Raw genomic sequence first — 13,409 nt, 5'->3', positions numbered from 1 at the left:
TACAGAGGCAATTACATAGTATAATGGATAGATCAAAGCGTCAGGACTGATCTGAGTTTGAATCTTACTAAATACTTACTAGTTGTGTGATCCTGGGAAAGTCACTTAACCTCGCTGAGCCTCAGTTTCCCCATCTGTAAAATGATGACAATAATTACTTCTATCTTCCAGAGTTATTGTGAGGATCAAACACACTAGTAAAGTACCATGTAAACCTTAAAGTGCTATATAAATGCTAATGATTATTATTAGACAACAATGAAAAATTCTGTCTTTTAGTTTAATTTTTAAAGCTTAAGAAAAGAACAAAAGAAAAAAAACAACAAAAAAGAGACAATTCATTAAGTATTGTCTCTTTTTTGTTGTTTTTGTTTTAAATGACTTCAGAGGATGCAAAGATCACCCCAGTTTGGCATGGTCAGGGAAAAATGGAGATCAAACTTTGAGGTAAGTCTTGAAGGCTGGATAGGATTTCCTTCCCTGTCCTCATCCTTCTTGACTATTGACTAACCCTTCAACGTAGTTTATACATACTTTACTTTGCATCAAATCATGTGAATCCATCCATGTTTCTCTGTATTTACTGCGTTTGTCATTCTTACAATACTGTATTACTCTATTACATTAATAAGCTACATTTGTTTAGCCTTTCTCCAACCAATTGGCATCTACTTTTGTTTTCTGTTCTTTGCTACCACACACAAAAAAAGGCTTTTATAAAAATTTTGATGTAAATGGAGCCTTTCTTTTTGTTAATTACCTCTTGGGGTATTGCTTTGCAGTGAAATCTCTAGATCAAAGAGTATGGACATTTTAATCACTTTGTTGCATAATTCCAAATTGCCTTCCAGAATAGTTGTACCAATTCACAGCTCTACCAATATCACATTACTGGACCTGTCTTTCCACAATCCCTCCAGCATTGATTATTCCTATCTTTTGTTATCTTTGACAGTTTTCTGGATGTGAGATAAAACCTCAGGCTAAAGCCCCTTATCTTTTTTTGTTTGTTTGTTTGTTTTGGTGAGGCCATGGGGGGGGCGGGTTAAGTGACTTGCCCAGGGTCACACAGCTGGTAAGTGTCAAGTGTCTGAGGCCGGATTTGAACTCAGGTCCTCCTGAATCCAAGCCTGGTGCTTTATACACTGTGCCACCTAGCTGCTCCCTTAAAGCCCCTTATCTTACAGATAAAGAAACTGAACCCCAGAGAAGTTAAGAACCTTGTACAAAGGAGTTAAGTAGCAGAATCAGGATTTGAACTCTGTATCATGCCGCCTCTCATTTTTTCAACCAAAATGTTAAGTATTCCTCCCAGCTTAATGTTGCTTCCAAATTTAATCAGCATGGGGCAGCTAGGTGGCACAGTGGATAGAGCACTGGCCTTGGATTCAGGAGTACCTGAGTTCAAATCCGGCCTCAGACACTTGACACTTACCAGCTGTGTGACCCTGGGCAAGTCACTTAACCCCAATTACCCCCCCCCCCAAATTTAATCAGTATGAAATCTATGCCTTCATCCAAGTCACTGTTCTTTAGCACAAGCCCATGGGCAGGTCCCTGAAGCACTTCACTAGGCAACCCCTTCCAACGTGACTTTGGTCCACAAAGAACCATCTGAATCTTGTCATTCAACCAGGTCAGAAACCACGTAACTATACTATCCATCTAGACTACTTCCCTCTATCTTTTTACATAAGGATCATTTGAAAGATTTTGGGGTTAAGGGTCATTTATAAATGAGGAAACTGAAGCTTGTCTCCTCTCAATCAAGAGGCTATAGGGGAAAAAAAAGAAGCTATAGGGAGAGGTGGGAAACTAAGAAACTAACAGAAGGATCTCTAATACTGTCCATTCAACCTGCTACCTTCAGAAGAAAGGAGAGAAAATCTTGAACAACTGAGGAAACTTTGACAACATTATAGGGTCTCAAAGTAGATTAAACAGATTACAAAGTAGATTCCCTCCCTGTGATGAGATTGTAGATCTAGAGCTGGAAGGGATCACAGAGGCCATCTAGTTCAAGCCTCCTCTTTTTTGCACATGGCAAAACCGAGGCACATATTAGATAAATGATTTGTCAAATCTCACACAGGGAATAAGCATCAGAAGTAGGATTTGAAGCTGCCTCCTACTTCTTGGTGTGTAGACCAAATTTAGTATGGGGAGAGTTAATTGGGTGGCTCGCTGTAATATTGGGGTTCAGAAAATAATGAGAGATCTCTAGGTCCAGAGTTTCCTCCCTTCCAACCTGCCTTTTTAAAAAAATTTCTTTCACTAAGACTGATGAGAAAGGAGATTAACAGCTTCTTTTCCACAAATAAATCAGGTTTTATTAATGGGAACAAATTTACCACACAAATGAAGTTAATAGAGCCAGGGACAATGAGAAAGGGAAAGATATGACCCACTTCCAAGATGGTTAGAATCTAAATCTCTAGGGTAAAAAGGCCCCTAGGTAGCTCGAATAAGTTCCACTTATAGCTTGGCTCGAACAAAAACTGACTCAAACCCTAAACTTGCTTCCAGCTCAGCTGGCCTAAAGAGCTAGCCTTGCTTCAACAACACAAACTCACCACCACCTGTAATCTGTAGTTCTAAGGAGAATTAGCTGTGCAGTGTCCTCTGGTTCAGTCTGAAGGTCAACCATGACCAGCTTCTTTCTCCTTTTTTTCTCCCCCCCCCCCAATTTCTCCATTTCCTTTCCTGCCTCTCCCACTGGAAGGGAGGTTCTTAGCCATGCTGAGTCTCCAATTGGTTCAACATATCCCCTGGGCTGTCTCCATTATAATTTGGCCAGGCCCATGTGGGTGTGGAGGAACTCCTAGGTGGGGCTTAGGTACTTTGTTGGATGCTTTGACTCAATCAAATATTCTTTGTGTTATTCAGTCCCACCTAATATACATGACAAATCTGATCAGAGTTCCTTTTGTTTGTTCTATTATCTCTTCAAATACACGCCCATCTTCTCTTGGGCTTTTCAAGGTTACATCTTTTTAGTCTGACCATGATGAAGCAAAGATGGGGTCATGGAAACCCCAAATTACAATTAATTCCTTACACTGGAATCCCTAACTTCCTTCAAGGTTCAGGTCAGGTGTCACCTATAGGAAGCCTTTCTTTATTCTTCCAGATATTTATTCTTCCAGTCTGTATTCCATCTCCCTCAACACATTACTTTGTATTTATTTAGTATTTACTTTACTTATCCATGAATATGTTGTATACCACTCCCCTCTTCCTTACTTCTCTCCTTCTAGTAGAATAAAAGCTCCTTGTGGACAGGGATTGTCTTATTTGTCTTTATATTCCCAGTGCCTGGCAAATAGGGGGCCTCTTAAATACTGAATGAAGATACATTGAAAAGACTAATGGGCTTTAAAAATACTTAATGACTCAGAATCTAAACTTACATCCCTGAGAGCTATAATATTTAAAAATTGACCTAAGTTAATCCAAATTGGTGTAAGTTTCTCTACCTATCAGAAAAATGAGATGCATAGAATGGGGTTGAGAAGGAGGAAAGAGTATTAAATACAGAAGTAGCAGATGGGATTTTCCTCATATTGACCTTAATAACGCAGAAAACATATGTTAGCAAGATCTTATTGTTAGGCACTGTTGACTGGGTACATGATTCTCTGCAAAATGAAAGCCAAAATGACAAGATCCCTTCCCTGAGGAGCTTAAGAGTTCAAATTAGACATTACCACAACTGAGCAAAATGAGACACACCATAACAGAAGGCCCCATAATTGAGTTGACGTGATAGGAAAGGTCAGTCCTAGAACTCTACATTGAAAAAGACTTAAAGGAGACTTGGAATAACAGATTTCTGAGTAAGAAAAGGCTTGAGGGAGGATGGTTAACCAGCATCTCAACCCCATGATAGCAAGTGACACATTAAATGAAGGAGAAAGGAAGAGAGCAATGAGAATGAGATAAAAGTGAAGTATTTATAGGATATTAGGCCTGGAACCTTATTGATGATTTATAGCTCTAGCTCTTAGGAAAAACTTAACAATTAGAGCTGTCAAAAAGTAGCATGTGGGGCGGCTAGATGAAGCAGTGGATAAAGCACCGGGCCTGGATTCAAGAGGACCTAAGTTCAAATCCGGCCTCAGACACTTGACACTTACTAGCTGTGTGACCCTGGGCAAGTCATTTAACCCTCATTGCCCTTCAAAAAAACAAACAAACAACAAAAAAAAAGTAGCATGCACCTAAACACAATTCTTCATTGTAGATCTTCTAGCAGAGGTTATATGACCATTTGGAATATTGTTGGGTATGTTATATGGGGTTTCTTTAAGATATGATAAATCATTGTTGAAGTTCCTTCCAGTTCTCAGATTATGTGATCTCTTCTACACCTTCATCTATTGTCCGTTTAATTTAATAAATAAATTAACTGCCTTTTATGTTCAAAGTACTGGGGATAAGAAGAAAGACTGGATATGTACTTTGATCCCAAGGGATTTACAGTCTGATAGGTGGTTAAAAAAATGTACAAAGATAATTGTGATATAAGGACATGAGATGAATATAAAGGAAAGATCTAGGGAGAATGCTTTGATAACTAATAATGGAGAGATGACAAATTTGACATCACCTTACATAGCATTCAGTTGGTGGTTTTGCAGTCATGTCAAACTCTTCATGACCCCATTTGAGGTTTTCTTGGCAAAGATACTGGAGTGGTTTGTAATTTTCTTCTCCAGCTCATTTTACAGATGAGGAAACTGAGGTAAACAGGATTAAGTGACTTGTCCAGCTAGTGTCTAAGACCAAATTTGAACTCAGGAACTTCCTGACTCCAGGCCTGGCACTCTATCCATTCTGTCACCTTGCTGCTCTTTACATAGAACAGGTATTTGGTAAATTCTGGATGATTTTATTTAAGTTATTTTGTCTTTAATTGTTGCAAAAGGCCTTTAAAACAGTGCTTCTTAACCTATTTTGTATGTGTTATGGACCTCTTTGACTATTGGGTGAAACCTATGAATCCTTTCTCAGAATAATGTTTTTAAGTACATAAATCAAAATGCAAAGGATTACAAAGGAAACTAATTATACTGAAATAAATTCTAAAACAGTTCTTTAAAAAACCCACCAAGTTCCTTGACCTATGCTAGGGTTTAAGTGATGATAGACTTAGGGCTGGAAGGTACCTCAGAAACTATCTAGTCCAACTCCCTCATTTTATTTTTGAAGAATCTGAGACCCATGGAGTTAAAGGCACTTGACCCAGGTCATACAGATGATAAGATTTGAAGAATTTGAATGCATGTGCTCTGCTTTCAGAGTTTATGATTTTCCTGCTACATACTATTTCCTAAATATCACATTTGATAATTTCTTTCCTTTAGATCTCTTTTCCTTGAGTTTATGGTAAAGGTATGAAGAAAACAGTCACAAATGCTGCATCTTCCTGGTATTCTCCAATCTGATGAGAAAATGGAAAAACATCTGGTGAGAGGGAAAAGAAAATTATTCTAATCACTATGATTATATAATTTGTAATAGCAGTAACTATACCATATCTCCACAAACTGACCAGTTAAGACCAAAAGGGTATGTGTTTCTCCTTTCCCCTTCCAGTTTGCTATCTTGTGTTTTGTTCTTTGACATTCTCAATAGGCCTTAGAGCTAGAATAGTCATCAAAAATATCCCTCTCAATATGGCTTTGACTCACTTCCCATCATCCCACTTTCACAAAATCACAGAATGTCAGACTTGGTAGGGACCACATATCATCAAATCCAAGCTATATCTAAACATGTTGTACTGTTGGTGAACCTGTGAATGGGTACCACCAATTTGGAAAGCAGTCTGGAATTATATAAAAAAAAAATGGACATCTGCTTAACAGTATATGTCCACCCCAATTGAGAAATGGTCAAAGGATATGAACAGGCAGTTTCCAGATGAAGAAAATAAAACTATTTATAGCCATATGAAAAAATATTCTCAATCACTACTGATTAGAGAAATGCAAATTAAAACTACTCTGAGGTATCACCTCATACCTATACAATTAACTAATAAGACAAAAAAGGAAAATGATAAATGTTGTAGAAGATGTGGGAAAAATTGGAACACTAATGCACTGTTGGTAGAGTTGTGAATTGATCCAACCATTCTGGAGATCAAAAGGCTATAAAACGGTGCATACTCTTTGACCCAGCAATACCACTATGAGGCCTATATCCCACAGAGATCATAAAAGAGGGAAAAGGACCCACATGTACAAAAAATATTTATAGCTGCTCTTTTTGTGGTGGCAAAGAATTGGAAATTGAGGAGATGCCCATCACTTGGGGAATGGCTGAACAAGTGATTTGTGAATGTAATGGAATACTATTGTGCTGTAAGAAATGATTAGCAGGTGGGAGAAGCCGAAGTCACCACTGATGGAAGTAGCTGCAGCGGCGGCCCTGGCTGGGGAGTGAGTGATGGTGACAGAGGCAATGGAAGTGACAGTGGGGGGCAGTGGCCCTGGTTCTGGCCTGGGCCCTGCCAGTAGAAGAGAAAAGGGCCCCATGGAGTCAGTGCCGGCCCGCCCTGAGGATGTCATTGTGTGGAGTCCTGAGGTGGAAGTATGCCTCTTCCATGCCATTCTGGGGCACAAACCAGTTGCTGTGAGCCGGCACTTCCACATGATCTGCATCAGGGACAGGTTCAGTCAGAACATAGGGAGGCAGATCTCCAAAGTCATCTAGGACCATTTCAGTACTGTGTATGGTATGCAAGCATTTCTTGAGTCTGAGATTCTTCCATTCCCTAATTCAGAGAAGAACTTCATCCTACCTGAAGAAATTATTCAAGAGGTCAAAGAAGGAAAAGTAATGATTGAAGATGAAGTGAAGGAAAAAATAAAGGAAGAAGTGGATACAAACACTGGTACTGAAGATGTTTTTACATCTTCAGGAAGTTTGGGGAAAGGAACTGAAAACTCCAGTGGCAAAGAGAAAGAAAAGAGCTCATCAGATTCTAGGTCTAAAGAAGGCGCAGTCAAGAGGAAACGCAACCGAATCACAGAAAAAGTCTTAAATGCAAACAGCAATCCCTCAAGTCCAAGTGCAGCCAAATGTCAGAGAACATAGACAGGACTTATAAATTAGAGAAAAATAAGAAGGAAACAAAAAAAATTGATAATGTTTGCTTTAGTGGAAGGAATTTTTGACAAGTTTTTATTAAATGACACAAACTATTTAGGTGTTCTGTATTGTCATTTTTGCTAATCATTGGGAAGGGAGTGTGAAAAGATTAGCATGAGGGAAAAGGCTGAGAAGTGTATCCTATACTTGTTAGGAATATGGTTTGAATGCAGAAAAGAATCCAGCTTATCTTGGTGACAGTAGGACATTTATTGAGCATTCTAACTGAGTTCTAAGATTTCCCAAGCTAAAATGGTAGCTTTGCAAGTGTGTACTTAAGGAATTTTGTGATGATATACATATAGAAAGATTATTTATGTATTCTTTGTGTTTTTTAAGTCAAAACTCATTTCTTAGAGATGTGCTGATCCTTTAGGTTCTTACCAGTTTTCCTTGATTTGGTATCTGAAACCAGTTGTAAGACCAAATATATTTTTCTTTTTACCATAGTAAGGCAAAATGCTAGAGTGAACTAGGGAAACAATTCAAAGAGAGACCTCTTTCAAATGGACAAATTACCATATACTAAGCAAAGCATTATTCTCAAATACATAGCTTGGAGTTAGAAGCAGTAAACTTAAAAGACCACATTGGTTGGTCTCAGAAAAAAATTTTAAACTTTCTGCTCATTGAAGTAAACATGAGATCTCTTCTTGGAGACTTCAGTCAGACCTCTCCACTTAAAGTCAAGTGTGGAGCTGTAGACATTTTCTTGCTGAGTGCTTCATGAGTTAGGGGTCTTGACTGAATTGCTTTCTAGTGCTACAAAATGTGATAGAACTTCTTGCCACAAGAGAGACCAAGAATTGGGTGTTTTGACTCATTCGTGTGTGCTGTATATAATTGGTTTGGTGTTTCATTATTTAATTTTTAAGAAAAATATTTTACTAGAGTTTTATAAGGAAATGATATTGCAGAAGCTTAATCTTGTGTTGTATTTTTTCTGAGAAATTTGTTTTAAGGTCATGACTATTTTGAGATACATGTTGCTTGGTTTTATATGCTGGTATATTGAACATTTGTAGCAGTTCTTATTTATTATGCAGATGGTTGCAGACAGACCAAATAAATGACAGTTTTGTGGGAGGGAATCTTAGTCTGTTGAACTGGAGTTGGATTTGGCACAAAATGCTTATTTGAAATATACCCTCATTTGACTAATGAATCAAAAGTACTAAAAATCCAAAAAAAAAGGAAGGAAGAAAGAAAGAAGGAAAGAAAGAAAGAAATGATAACCAGGCAGATTTCAGAAAAACCTGAAAAGACTTACATGAATTGATGCTGAGTGAAATATGCATACCCAAGAGAACATTGTACACAGTATCAACAACATTGTGTGATGATCAACCGTGAGAGACTTAGCTCTTCTCATCAATACAATGATCTAAGACAATGCTAAAAGATTCCGCATACAGAAAAAAACTATGGAGTCTGAACACAGATTGAAACATACTATTTTCACTTCTGTTGTTGCTTTGTTGTTGTTTCTTCTTATGCTTTTCTCTTTTGCTCTGATTCTTCTTTTACAACATGACTAATGTGGAAATATGTTAACATGATTGTAATGTATAACCAATATCAGATTGCTTGCTGGCTTCAGAAGGGGGAGGCAAGGAAGGATAGGAGAAATATTTGAAACTCAAATTTTATAAAATTGAATGTTGAAAACTGTCTCTATATGTAATTGGAAAAAATAAAGGCATGGAAAAAAGTTTAAAAAAATTTTAAATGAATGATAAAAATTGTTTTTATGTATAATTGGGGGGAAATAAAACCCTAAGGGAAAAAACAAAACCAAAAAAACAATGTATGCCCTTTGACTCAGCTATACCGCTGCTAGGTCAAAGTGGATCAGAGAAATAGAAAAAGGTACAAAAATATTTATAGTAGCTCTTTTTATGGTGGCAAAAAACCGGAAACTAAGGGGATTTCCAACAATTAAGTAATTGACTGAATAAGTTGTGGTATGTGAATGTGATGGAATATTATTGTACTTTAACAAATGAAGAAAAGATGATTTTAAAAAGACAGGGCAAGACATATGCTGTTGCAGAATAAAATAAGCAGACCCAAAAGAACAATTTATGCAACTCCAATAAAGACAAACAACTTTGACAGCCATATTATAAGAACTATGATCTAGTGGAGAGTACATAGTGAAGCACTCCTCCCAAAACCTGCTTTTAAGTAAGGTGCCTAAGCCAGCTGTCTCTTCATTTCCCATCCCCTGGACTTCTCCCTTATGCCTTGGGAACATCCTCACCTTCAAGATTACTTCAGGCATAGAACTCGTATCTCCTTAGTACCCACTATCCCTGAGCTCCCTCTCTCCTTTCCTCTGCTTTTGTATCCCCTTTGCATATGATGCTTGCTTTTTGTTTTATATATATAAACTTTTTATGATATTAAAAAGGTCCCTCTATGCCTATGCTTTGTAGAGTTTTTAAGTATAAATGAGCGTTATAATTTGTTAAATGTTTTTTTCTTCATCTATTGGAATGACGTGATTTTGGATTTTTCAGTTTTTAATATAGTTAATTATGCTAACTGTTTTATTAATATTTAGTGATCCTTATGTCCCTGGTATAAATCCCAATTGGTCATAGAATGATTTCTAGGATAAATCACTGAAGTCTGTTTGAGTTTTGTTTTATATTTTTGAGTCAATATTCATTAATGATATTGGCCTAAAATTTTCTGTGTTTTATCTTTCCCTGGTTTAGGTATTAGGACTGTATATTTCATAAAAGGATTCTGGTAGAGTTTTTTCCTTTTCAACATTTGAGAACAATTTATAAAGTATGAGTAATAACTGTCCTTTAAAATTTGATAGAAGGGGTAGGTAGGTGGTGCAGTGGATAAAGTGCCAGCCTGGATTCAGGAGGACCTGAGTTCAAATCCGGCCTCAGCTACTTGACACTTACTAGCTGTGTGACCCTGGGCAAGTCACTTAACCCTCATTGCCCCACCAAAAAAAAAATTTGATAGAATTCTCCCATTAATCCATTAATATCTAGTCTTCTTTGGTAGTTCCTTTACAGCCAGATCTATATATTTTTCTGAAATTGGGTTACTTAGGATCTCTAGTCTTCTAAAATTTTGGGTATTTTATATTTTTGAAGGTATCCCTCTATTTCTTCTGTCTTCTTAGTTTTGTTAATGTATAATTGTGTTCTGATTATTCTTTTTATATTTTCTGGTTTTACTGTTATTTCACCTTTCAGACATTTTTCAGTCGTGTCCAATTCTTTGTGATGCCATTTGGAGTTTTCTTTTCTTTTCTTTCTTTTTTTTTAAGTGGGGTTAAGTGACTTGCCCAGGGTCACACAGCCAGTAAGTGTCAAGTGTCTGAGGCCTGATTTGAACTCAGGTACTCCTGACTCCAGGGCCGGTGCTCTATCCACTGTGCCACCTAGCTGCCCCCCATTTGGAGTTTTCTCGGCAAAGATACTGGAATAGTTTGTCATTTCCTTCTCCAGCTCATTTTATAGATGGTGAAACTGAGGCAAATGGGGTTAAGTGACTTGCCCGGGGTCACACAGCTACTAAGTGTCTGAGGCCAGATTTGAACTCATAGAGATGAGTCCTCCTGACTCCAGGCCCAGCACTCTTTTCAATGTGCCACCTAGCTGACCAATTTCACTTTGCACATTTGCTATTTTATTGATTTGGTTTTCTGCTATCTTCTTTTTAATCAGGTTAGCTAAGCATTTATCAGTTTTATTAGTCTTTTCAAAGAATCACTTTTCAGTTTTATCGTTTTATGATTTTTTTATTTCCAGTTTATCTATTTTCTGGTAATTTTTAATATCTCTTCTCATGCTTTTTTTTGTTTTTTTTTGGTGGGGCAATGAGGATGAAGTGACTTGCCCAGGGTCACACAGCTAGTAAGTGTCAAGGGTTGGAGGCTGGATTTGAACTTGGGTCCGTCCTCCTGAATTCAGGGCCAGTGCTTTATCCATTGTTCTACCTAGCTGCCCCCCTCATGCTTTTGTCAGGTATGTTGACGTTCTCATTTTTTTAAAAAATGCATGTTCAGTTCATCAATCCTGTATCTATTTTGTTAATATGTTTCTAGGGATATGATTTTTCCTTAAGGACTGCTTTAGCTGCATCTCAGAAGTCTTGGCATGTTATTTCATCATTACTATTTTCTTTTACATAGTTGTTAATTGTTTCTATGATTTGTTCTTTGACCGACTCATTATTTGGATCTCATTGTTAAGACTCCATTTGGGTTTGTATCTTTTGTTTGTGGTCCCTGAGCCAAGTGGTGTTTGGGTCTGCTAGTGCAACCTCACTTCAAGTAGTATGGGAGATAAAAGAATGAGTCAGAGGTCGGTAAGCATCAGTTAATGAGTTTTGATGGTTTTCTTTTTAGCCTTCTTTTGGATTCTGGGTATCTTAGATGATGGAGTCAGCTGAAATTACTTTATATTTGGGGCATACTTTATGTTTTGAAGAGGTTTGATAAATCATGAGAATTAGAAAAAATGTCTAGTCCTCCATCTTGTTTTTTATATGACCTGGAATTCAGCTGTGCATATTTGTTACAAGGAATTCCTTTTTCTTTCTCTCTCCCTTTCTTTTCTCTTCTTCCTCCTCTTCTTCACTCCTTATGTTCCTTGTCTTTCCTCTTCTTCCTCCTTCTCCTCTTCCTTCCTCTTTCTCCTCTCTCTGCAATATGGTAGGAATGGAAGGGAGAGAAGATAAATTTATGTTCAGTTAAAAAATACTTTTAAAAAGAGGTTGGGGACAGCTAGGTGGCACAGAGGATAAAGCACTGGCCCTGGATTTGGGAGGAACTGAGTTCAAATCCGGCCTCAGACACTTGGCATTTACTAGACGTGTGACCCTGGGCAAGTCACTTAATCCTCATTGCCCCCCCCCCCAAAAATCTTCTAAAAATAGGTTGGGGGCCTACTGGGATGGAATTTTGCAATATCACTTCACTATATTATTAGTTTTGCTTAATTGTTATTGTTGTCATTATTTGACCTTTGTTCTCAAAGAAGACCATGACAGGGTGATGTCATGACTTGCACTGAATTGGATTTAAGTGAGGGAGGACTGTGCAAAGTCACCAACCTCACTCTCTCCTCTTGAGCCGTCTGTGTTCAGTGGCAAGATATATATCAAAATGACTGGAGATGGCCCCAGATGTTTAAGGCAATTGGGGTTAAGTGACTTGCTCAGGATCACACAACTAGTTAAATGTCTGAGGTGAGATTTGAACACAGGTCCTCTTGACTCCAGGGTCAACACTCTATCCACTGTGCCACCTAGCTGTTGCTGTACTTTGGTCACACCATATATGGTACATTTTCAGTTTGGGGTGCCACATTTTAAAAGAGACACTCACAAACTCAAGTGTGTCCAGAGAAAGGTGTGAAAGGCCCAAGGTCATAAGAGAGTTCTTTCTGGATGGGGATGATCTGGAAAAGTTTGTAATGTAAAAACAAAACATGTACCTCTTTGTATATGCTCAAGCCTGTTAAGAAATCTAGTTTCTTGAACTTTTGGCTATCATTAGATTCCCTTTGCCCTTGAATCTCAACGCCATTGCACTGTTGACCTACATTTTTGAATCTTGGACAATCCTCTTTCCTCTGGCCTTTACTTGCTGGTTACCTCACGTTTACTGCTCTGTTCATGGAACATGTTGCCTTAAATGGCCCATTCTTTTTCATTCTGGTCATTTCTGGAGCAGATAGTTCTTTTCTACCTAAGCAATCTATTGGCATTGGAATTTGTGCTACAAAATTGGTTACAACCTCTAATTGGCTCTGTGCCTGACCTCATTCCTGGATGGTACATAACATTTCTCAAGTTCAGCTTGCCCAAAGACCCAGTACCCCATTGTCCACACTATCTATTGCTGTCAGAGAAGAGGCCACCAGGGTACCTCTGAAACTTCCTACTAACTCCAGTTTCTCCTTTCCCTTCTCTCTAGCTGACCACAGAGATTCTTTGTTTGGCAATATAAAAATTATAGCTATTGCAGTCAATTATGTGAACTGCTTACCATTTATGCTTAATTGCCTTGCAGAAAAATAATGATTATGCATATCATTAAATGTGGGTCAGGTCAACTTTGTTGTAAGCGTTATTTGATTACAACTGTCCAGGCACAAGATCATGCAGACAGAAGGGGTATAGGTTTGTGTTCCCTCTCAGAATAAAAAAAGTTATGTAGTAAGAGAAACACAGAAATGTCAGCCAAATCAAACTGTCTGTTTGCCGGTCACTTC

At 37.9% G+C, this 13,409-nt stretch overlaps 1 pseudogene; it reads left to right on the top strand.

The window, feature by feature from the left end:
• Positions 1–390: 390 nt before the first annotated feature.
• Positions 391–7,104, top strand: LOC122751920 (annotated as a pseudogene).
• Positions 7,105–13,409: the final 6,305 nt, after the last annotated feature.

This window comes from Dromiciops gliroides, chromosome 1, assembly GCF_019393635.1.
Source record: "Dromiciops gliroides isolate mDroGli1 chromosome 1, mDroGli1.pri, whole genome shotgun sequence".
NCBI classification, from domain to species: domain Eukaryota; kingdom Metazoa; phylum Chordata; class Mammalia; order Microbiotheria; family Microbiotheriidae; genus Dromiciops; species Dromiciops gliroides.
This window is presented reverse-complemented; position numbering and strand designations above follow the sequence as displayed.